General features: G+C 45.7%; 1 long non-coding RNA gene across 1 annotated transcript; it reads left to right on the top strand.

Annotated features, from left to right (window-relative positions):
• The first annotated feature begins 403 nt into the window (after positions 1–403).
• Positions 404–3,143, top strand: LOC132691516 (uncharacterized). Its single transcript, XR_009615834.3, has 3 exons — positions 404–1,805; positions 2,129–2,260; positions 2,440–3,143. It is a non-coding gene; the product is annotated as an uncharacterized LOC132691516 (long non-coding RNA).
• Positions 3,144–8,184: the final 5,041 nt, after the last annotated feature.

The following is an 8,184-nucleotide window of genomic DNA, read 5'->3' as shown; positions in this document are numbered from 1 at the left end:
GTGTCAGTCAGGTTCGTGCCTTCTGCAGGCTCTGAGGGAGAAACCATCCCTGCGTCTCCTCGCTCCTGGTGGCTGCTGGTAGGCGATCCTTGGTGTTTCCTCGTGTGTCCGTGCGTCCCTCCAAGGTCTGCCTCTTCTCTGTGTCTCTGTGTCCTCTCCTCTTCCTTTTCGGACACCGGTCACTGGATGTAGGGCCCACCCTAAATCCAGGAGGATTGCATCTCAAGATTTAAAAAAAAAAATTTTTTTTAACGTTTATTTATTTTTGAGACAGAGAGAGACAGAGCATGAACGGGGGAGGGTCAGAGAGAGAGGGAGACACAGAATCTGAAGCAGGCTCCAGGCTCTGTGCTGTCAGCACAGAGCCCGACGTGGGGCTCGAACCCACGGACCGTGAGATCATGACCTGAGCCAAAGTCGGACGCTTAACCGACCAAGCCACTCAGGCGCCCCATCATCTCAAGATTTTTAACCAATGTTACCTGCAAAGACCCTATTTCCAATTAAGGTTGCATGCTGAGGTTGTGGGTGCACCTAAAGCTGGGGGGCGGGGGACGCTCTTCGACTCACAACACACACATTTGCTAAGAAACCAAAGACAAAATGCTCACAGTCACAAAGAAGAGAAGATCTCTCTTCCTCAGAGCTGACATCAGGGCCACAGAGAAGGTCCGGAGTCAGTTTAGGTCACATGACCTCTCCTGGACCAGTCACTGGGGCAAGGGAGGTGGGTGTTCTGATTGGCCAGCCCAGGGCCACTCACTTGCCTGCACTGGAGAAAAGGGGTCCATGTGACTGATAGCCTCTCACTCCAGTGCAGTCCAGGCGCTCAGAACGGAAGGAAAGGTCCCAACAGGGGGTCCATCTGCTGTGTTCCTCTAGCAACTCAGCATCACTGCTGTTCTTTCTGGCTGCACATCTGAAACAAAAATAAACACTGAAATCAACACTTCCAGAGTTCATAAAATCGATCGCCGGTGATCTGCCAATGCCGTCTCTGTACAGGGCGTTAGCAAGTGTTAGAGTCCCCACTGCCTGTGAGTGAAAGATTAAAATGATCAGGTAGGTGACCTTAGTTCTCCAATTTCAGTATTATTTTGTTCCTAGAAACAGCTGTCTCTGTCCAAAGAAATGATAGTTATTCACGTTTACGTGGCCCTTGGCACATTTATGTATATTATCAAAATTAAGCACAGTAACTCTGGGAGGGAGGCGTGGATTATTATCTCCATCTTAAAGATCTGGAAAACTGAGGGAGAGAACACTGAAGCGATTTGCCTGAGGTCACGTGATCGGTTAGCGGCAGCATCAGAATTAGAATCCGGGTGCACGTGATTCCTGATCTAGGGGTTTCTGCACTTGTTGTAATGGCCCATGTCGGGTATTCCCCCTTAACGCTAGGACAGCACTGGGACGAACCTCACACCTTCCCTTCAACCAGCCTCTCCAGGACACATAATTACTTTTCTGCCGGGACGCTCTCTATTGCAAACATCTGAGCTCACAAATAAATTTTTTCTTCCCCAGAGGCATAGATTTTCATGCGAAAGAAATGTAAAACTCAGAGGTTTTGGAGAGCTCAACCTGCGCTCTCTCCTGGGAAAATGGAAAAATGGAGAGCTTTGATATTTTCTTTTCTCCTTGTGATAAGAACAACAACAAAATGAAGAATGGCCCTTCCTCCTCTGGAAGTTTGAGAACCGAGGCTTGAGGGTGACGGGCTTCAATCATGACAGGAGGGATCTGTCAGGAGTCCGAACAGCATCTGCGTGTCGACTGGGCACATTCATGGTGTATGGCATCAGGTAATAATGTCAAATTTTTCACAACATGATCACTTCCCGGTGTTTGTTCTTTTTTTTTTTTTAATTTTTTTTTTTTAATGTTCATTTATTATTGAGAGACAGAGAGACACAGAGCGTGAGCAGGGGAGGGGTAGACAGAAGGGAAGACACAGAATCTGAAGTAGGTTCCATGCTCCGAGCTGTCAGCAAAGAGCCCGACGTGGGGCTCGAACTCAGGAAACATGAGATCATGACCTGAGTCGATGAGTCGAAGTCAGTCACCTAACCAACTGAGCCACCCAGGCACCACCCCCCCCCCCCCCCCAGTGTTCGTTCTAATGCAGGTTTTCCTCAGACCCAGGCGACAGTGACAGAAACCAAATGGCATTTCTTCACTGCCTTTGAAACAGCTGGAAATCCAGCCCTCCCCATCATCCCAGACCTCCTGACCAGTTGAGGGAGAACACAGGAGAAAGGTGTGTATGATGGTTAGTTTTATGTGTCACCTTGGCTAGGCCATGGTATCCAGATATTCATTTAAACACCAGTCTAGATGGTGCTGTGTGGGTATTTTTAGATCGTATCAACATTTAATTCAGTAGATTTTGAGTAAAGTACATTAATCTCCATGATGTGGTGGGCCTCGTCCAATCAGTTGAAGGCTTTAAGAGTAAACAGACTGAGGTCCTGTGAAGAAGAAGGAATTCTGCCAGCCGACTACCTCTGGACTTGAACTGCAACATCAACTCTACTCTGGGTCCCCAGACTGCTAGCCTACCCTGCAGGCTTTGGACTTGCCAGCCTCCCACAATTGGGTGGATCAATTCCTTGAAACAAATCTCTTTGTATATATCTCCATGCACATCCCATTGGTTCTGTGTCTCTGGAGAACCTGACGAACGCAGTGAGCCCTGGGCGGCCTCGGTGTCCTACCGCAGGCATTTGCACGTGCTCTTCCGGCTGTGACGTGACAGCTACCCAACCCCGTTTCTTGTGGCTGCTTTTGTTTCCCCTGCCGTCCCATATGTGTGCAGCCTGCGGGCTGGTCCTGCGGGATGGACAGATCATTCTCACATGTGCTGCTGTTCTCTCTCGTGTCTCTCTGTCCCCTGCTCTGACACGCTCCACACCTGGGCCCGCCTCCCTTGTCCCCAACACCATCAAGCTGTGTGTGCTGACTTACCCGGGGCTGTAAGGGACATTGATGTCACAGCTCCTGCAGGATTCCCGTCTTCTCTTCCAGGGCTTTGGGACACATTTCTAAGGGAAACCATTGTGTCTAATTACTTTCACAGGTATCATAAAGCTCTTATTATTGGAAAAATGACTACATTTTTATGTTCAAATAAATTCTCTAAGACACAGATATAAAGGCTCCATAGTGTAAATTCTCCCCATCGAGTTATTTCCTGAACTCCTGAACAGACTTTCAGTCATGTGCCTTAGTTTTAATTTTTGACATTCTAATCCCGATGTCAAATTCAACATCATTTGCAAATTTAAGCATTGAATCCTCTATCAGCAGCCCAGGGATGTTCACATTTAATTAAAAACGACTGGGGAAGACATTTTTTTAAATAACTTATTAGTCTATCATTAGTCACTTGAACATATGGGGACTCTAGCCTTTAGGAATTAAATGACTTTTATCTTCATCTTTTCTGAAAAATCCACAAATTTTCATTAGCTCTTCTTGGTATTTGAACTACTTTCCTTTGGGGAATGGGGGCAGGGGCAACATTCTATTCTTTTACTACTCTACTGGAAAGCTTATCCTTGACAATGACCCCAGAGACCAGTGGGAAATGCAGAAGGAGCTTCTTCCGCAGACGACATAGTCACTATCGTCTTGATCTCCCCTCCCTGTGTCCTAAAATTCGATTAAAATGGTACACAATATAGGCGCGCCTGGGTGGCTCAGTCGGTTAAGCGTCCAACTTCAGCTCAGGTCATGATCTCAGGGCTCATGGGTTCAAGCCCCGTGTTAGGCTCTGAGCTGTCAGCACAGAGAAGAGCCTGCTTCTGATTCTGTGCCTCCCTCGCTCTCTGCCCCTCCCCCGCTCCCGCTCTGTCTCTGTCTCTCAAAAAGAAATAAACATAAAAAAATGATACACAATATGTTTCTTAAAAGAACAAATCCATAACTGAGCTGGAAAAGAAGAAAGGGCGTTACCCATGAATCAGAATTTTTAGGGGGGATTTTGGAATATTGAAAGCAAACAGCATCAGATTTATGAAGAAGGCAGAGGCAGGCTCCACTCAACACAGAGGGGTGAGAGGGCCATTAGCGAAGAAGCCATTCTCCAGAGGGAGCCCCAGAGAAACTCCAAGTTTAGGATACACTGTAGCAAAGGCGGACATTAGCCTAAAGACTGCTTGCAGAGTAGAAAGACTGTTGGCAGACTGTCCCGCCTCCTCTTTGTCGCTTAACACATATAAGCCTCCTGCACATCACCAGGAAGAGGATAAAAATCGAGCAGAAATATATGCAAAGGATACTAATAGCCAAAAGAAATACAAATGGCCTTCAACTTCAAGTACATGAAGGGGTGCTCAAAGTCGCTGGGGGGGGGGGGGTCTGGTAAATGCAGATGAGAATGACAACAACACAGCATACTTTACTCATCTAAAAGCTGACACTATTCTGCTTATGTGAGCGCATGGGTGAACGGGCTCTGAATTCTGTCGGAAGGAAGACTTTGAAGGTCTGGTTTATCAGCATCTAGCAAAATGTCTCATCACCCGTGGCCTCTGGTACAGCAACTCTTCTTCCAGGATTCTCCTACAGAAATGTTGACACACGTGGGAAGATGTACTATGAGAATATACCAGGCAGCATCACTTGCAATGTCTGATGATTAGAAACAGTCAGTAGGGGGGGGCGCCTGGGTGGCGCAGTCGGTTAAGCGTCCGACTTCAGCCAGGTCACGATCTCGCGGTCCGTGAGTTCGAGCCCCGCGTCAGGCTCTGGGCTGATGGCTCGGAGCCTGGAGCCTGTTTCCGATTCTGTGTCTCCCTCTCTCTCTGCCCCTCCCCCGTTCATGCTCTGTCTCTCTCTGTCCCAAAAATAAATAAAAAATGTTGAAAAAAAAATTGAAAAAAAAAAAAAAAAAAAAAGAAACAGTCAGTAGGGGAGTGGATAGATTGTGGTTTCTTCATGCTCTGAAATACTGTGCTTACCAGAACTGACATGGAAACATCCTTAAGACATATTGTTAAATAAAACATTAAAGGGGCGCCTGGGTGGCTCAGTCGAGTAAGCGTCCGACTTTGGCTCAGGTCATGATGCCCCTGCCCTGATTGTGCTCTCTCTCTCTTTCTCAAAATAAACATTTAAAAAAAAAAAAAAAAAAAAAAGGCAAGCAAGCAAGCTTTCCACAAGTCCTCAGCTTCTATCTTTTTGCCCAGAACCGAGCCCCCCTCTGCAAACGAGTCTGGGCTACAATACAGGTCTCCACTCTAAACACCCCCAGGGTTCTGTTGGGAAGGAAGAGAGGGAAACAAACACGAGGCGAGGGGTTGCACAAACGTGTCTCCTGCGGAAAGAAAATATTAAGTGTGTCCCCAGGGAGAGTGTTATCTCTGGGGAAGGGGGTACATTTCCCTCTTATTTGACATACTTCTTTTGTTGTTGATTTTAAAATAATTCTGAACATATGGAAAACTTTCAAGAATAGTAGAAGAAACTTTCCTGAACCATTGGAGAATAAGTTGCTGATATAATGCTCTGTCATCCCTGAATGTTTTAGTTTGTAATTCTTAAAAACAAGGACACTCTCCTCCCTAAGCGAAACGAGCACCATCAAAATCAGGACATTAACAATGAAATTCTTCTTACCATTTAATCCACAGATCTCAAAGGGCATTCTTTTCTTTAGGGCAATATATTGAGTTCCCGTTGATGATTTTCCTCGATGTCAGCTACTTGGGAGTAAATATGGATTGTTTTGATTAAAACTGTGTCCCTCGAAGGGCTCGAGCACACAATGGTGAGAGTCTTTCGGCAACAGGCTGGAACTCAAGAGCAGAGGTTGAACAGGTGCACGGTGTCTGATCTCAGCACTCTGTGGACGAGCGCTCGGGCCGCAGTGGCTGGGACTCATGTGGATCTAGACTCCAAGGGGATTCAAGTCCCCCACCCCCCACTCAGTTGCTTTCCCATTTTAGAGAGTAAGCATGAGAGTGGCCTTGCCAACCGGGACATAGTGTCTGCTTGGGCATCGGGCAGTCTGAGGTTTAGGTGGCAGCTGTTGAGGGAGTTAGATGCCTGGAGCGCCTGTCGCCAGCACCTGTTGGCCTGGCAGGAAGTCCTATTTGGGCACAGCCCCTCCTGCTGGGAGAGGGAGGCTCTGTTCTCACTCGGAGTGTTGCCGGGCAACCTCAGTCTTCAGGGTCAGACCCTCCTGTTTGTCTTTCCACAAAGTATATAAACAAGTCATAAATAAAATACACTGAAGTAGAATTTAGATTGTTGAAGTAACAGAAAATAAGATTTTTTTTGTTGCCTCCCTCCTTTCGTCACTGCCCCCAGATATTACTGATTTGAGATAACTTTTTGATGATGTGTGTACATGGTCCCTAAACGAAAGGAAACAGGGATAAATATAGATGTCCCATAAGCTGATGCTTTGATGATGTGCCACAAATTAGGAGTCACCTGGGTGGAGCATAGGGCTTTTATAAGCTGCTATGTAAATAATGCCTAAATACAGCTATTCTTATGGTCTGAGTTGAATACCTCCACCAAATTCTTTCATTGTTAACTCACTTAGGGCTGTGTTTGATCACTTCTCCTCTAGTATATTTAAATCTATTCTCTAGACCTGTGTGTCCAATATGGTAGCCAGCAGCCACGTGTGGTTACACAAATTAAAATTACAACGAACTGATTTAAATGAAGAATTAGGTTCTCCGTCACCCTAGCCACACTTTCAAGCGCTCCACAGCCACACATGGCTAGTGGCTGCCTTATTGGATAATGCGCACATAGAACACGTCCATCGTTGCAGAAAGTTATATTGGACGATGCTATTGACCTTCGCCAGGAAACAACATGTGGGATTGTCTGATGTCCAAATCTTATCAAAAGCCGGTTTAGAAGACACAGTGTTTATTGGAGATTGGTGGAAGACTGCCCATTCCGATGGTTTCTTTGAGTTTTAGCCTTGAATCAAGCAAGACCAGCTACAGTGTTTTTGGATCACAGCATCTTGGCTGTCTATAGAACTGCTTTCATTGAGCCACATTTTGGGGTTTTGTCCAAGAACTCATTAAGAAATAACCTCGTGAATATTGCTGGGCCAGAAAATAAAGACTTGCTGGAGTCTAATGGGGATCTGTCAAAAGGATATGGGTGCCAATTTGGTGGGGTGTTTGCTGGCCAAATCTGAGAGTAATTGAGCAGCACAGTAAATAACGATAAAATGGATTACAGAATAAATCCAGCGTGGAAATGTGTCCGTGCTGATATAAGTTCATGTGTGGAGGAGAATGCCGGACCATAGAATGCCAACAAATAAATGCAGAAGGCCTGATGAAACTAGAACATCACCCCTTGGCCCTCTCCAGAGTCATAGTTGTTTCAAGCAAGAATCAACAGTAGAAACTATGGGTAAAGGCTGGATATGGAACAAAACACTTTCATAATAGGAAAGTATCTCCTTACAAAATACTTGTTGATTATAAAGGTAAAAACTAGTAACTTCACAGTGGAGGCACCGGGCAGACCCTACCTTCGTTGAGTGGTCAAAGTTGATGTCACCAGGCATGGGAAGAGTGGCTATCATGTGCCTCCTGACTGCACACGCTGAGGACACAATATTATTACTTCTGAGATACTCTTGCTGAAAAATACATGACGGGGGGGCACCTGGGTGGCTCAGTCGGTTAAGTATCTGACTCTTGATCTCGGCTCAGGTCATGATCTCACGGTTTTGGAGTTCAAGCCCCATGTCAGGCGTCGCGCTGACCGTGCAGAGCTTGCTTGGGATCCTCCCCCTCTCCCTCTCTCTTTGCCCCTCCCCCACACGCACTGCTCCCCCCCCCCCCGCGCAAGAATAAATAAACATTTAAAAAAAGAATAAATAAATGAAATTTTTAAAAAGTTAAAAAAAAAAAAAACCTGACCTGAATCTAAATCATAAGGAAACACTGGACAACCTCAAATTGCGGAACATTGTACAACTATCTGGCCCATACTGTTAAAAAATGTCAAGGTCTTGTGAGACAAAGAAAGACTACACAAGTGTTCTAGATCAAAGAGCAAAGAGACATGATAACAAAGTGCAAGTGTGATTCTAGGCCTGATCCTGGAAGAGAAAAAAAAAAAAAATTTTATTTTGTTGCTAGAAAGGACATTTGAGAAAAATGATAAAATCTGAAAGGGGATTAATACAGAAAT

The sequence above is a fragment of the Panthera onca genome, chromosome B1, assembly GCF_046562875.1.
Source record: "Panthera onca isolate mPanOnc1 chromosome B1, mPanOnc1 haplotype 2, whole genome shotgun sequence".
NCBI lineage: Eukaryota > Metazoa > Chordata > Mammalia > Carnivora > Felidae > Panthera > Panthera onca.
This window is presented reverse-complemented; position numbering and strand designations above follow the sequence as displayed.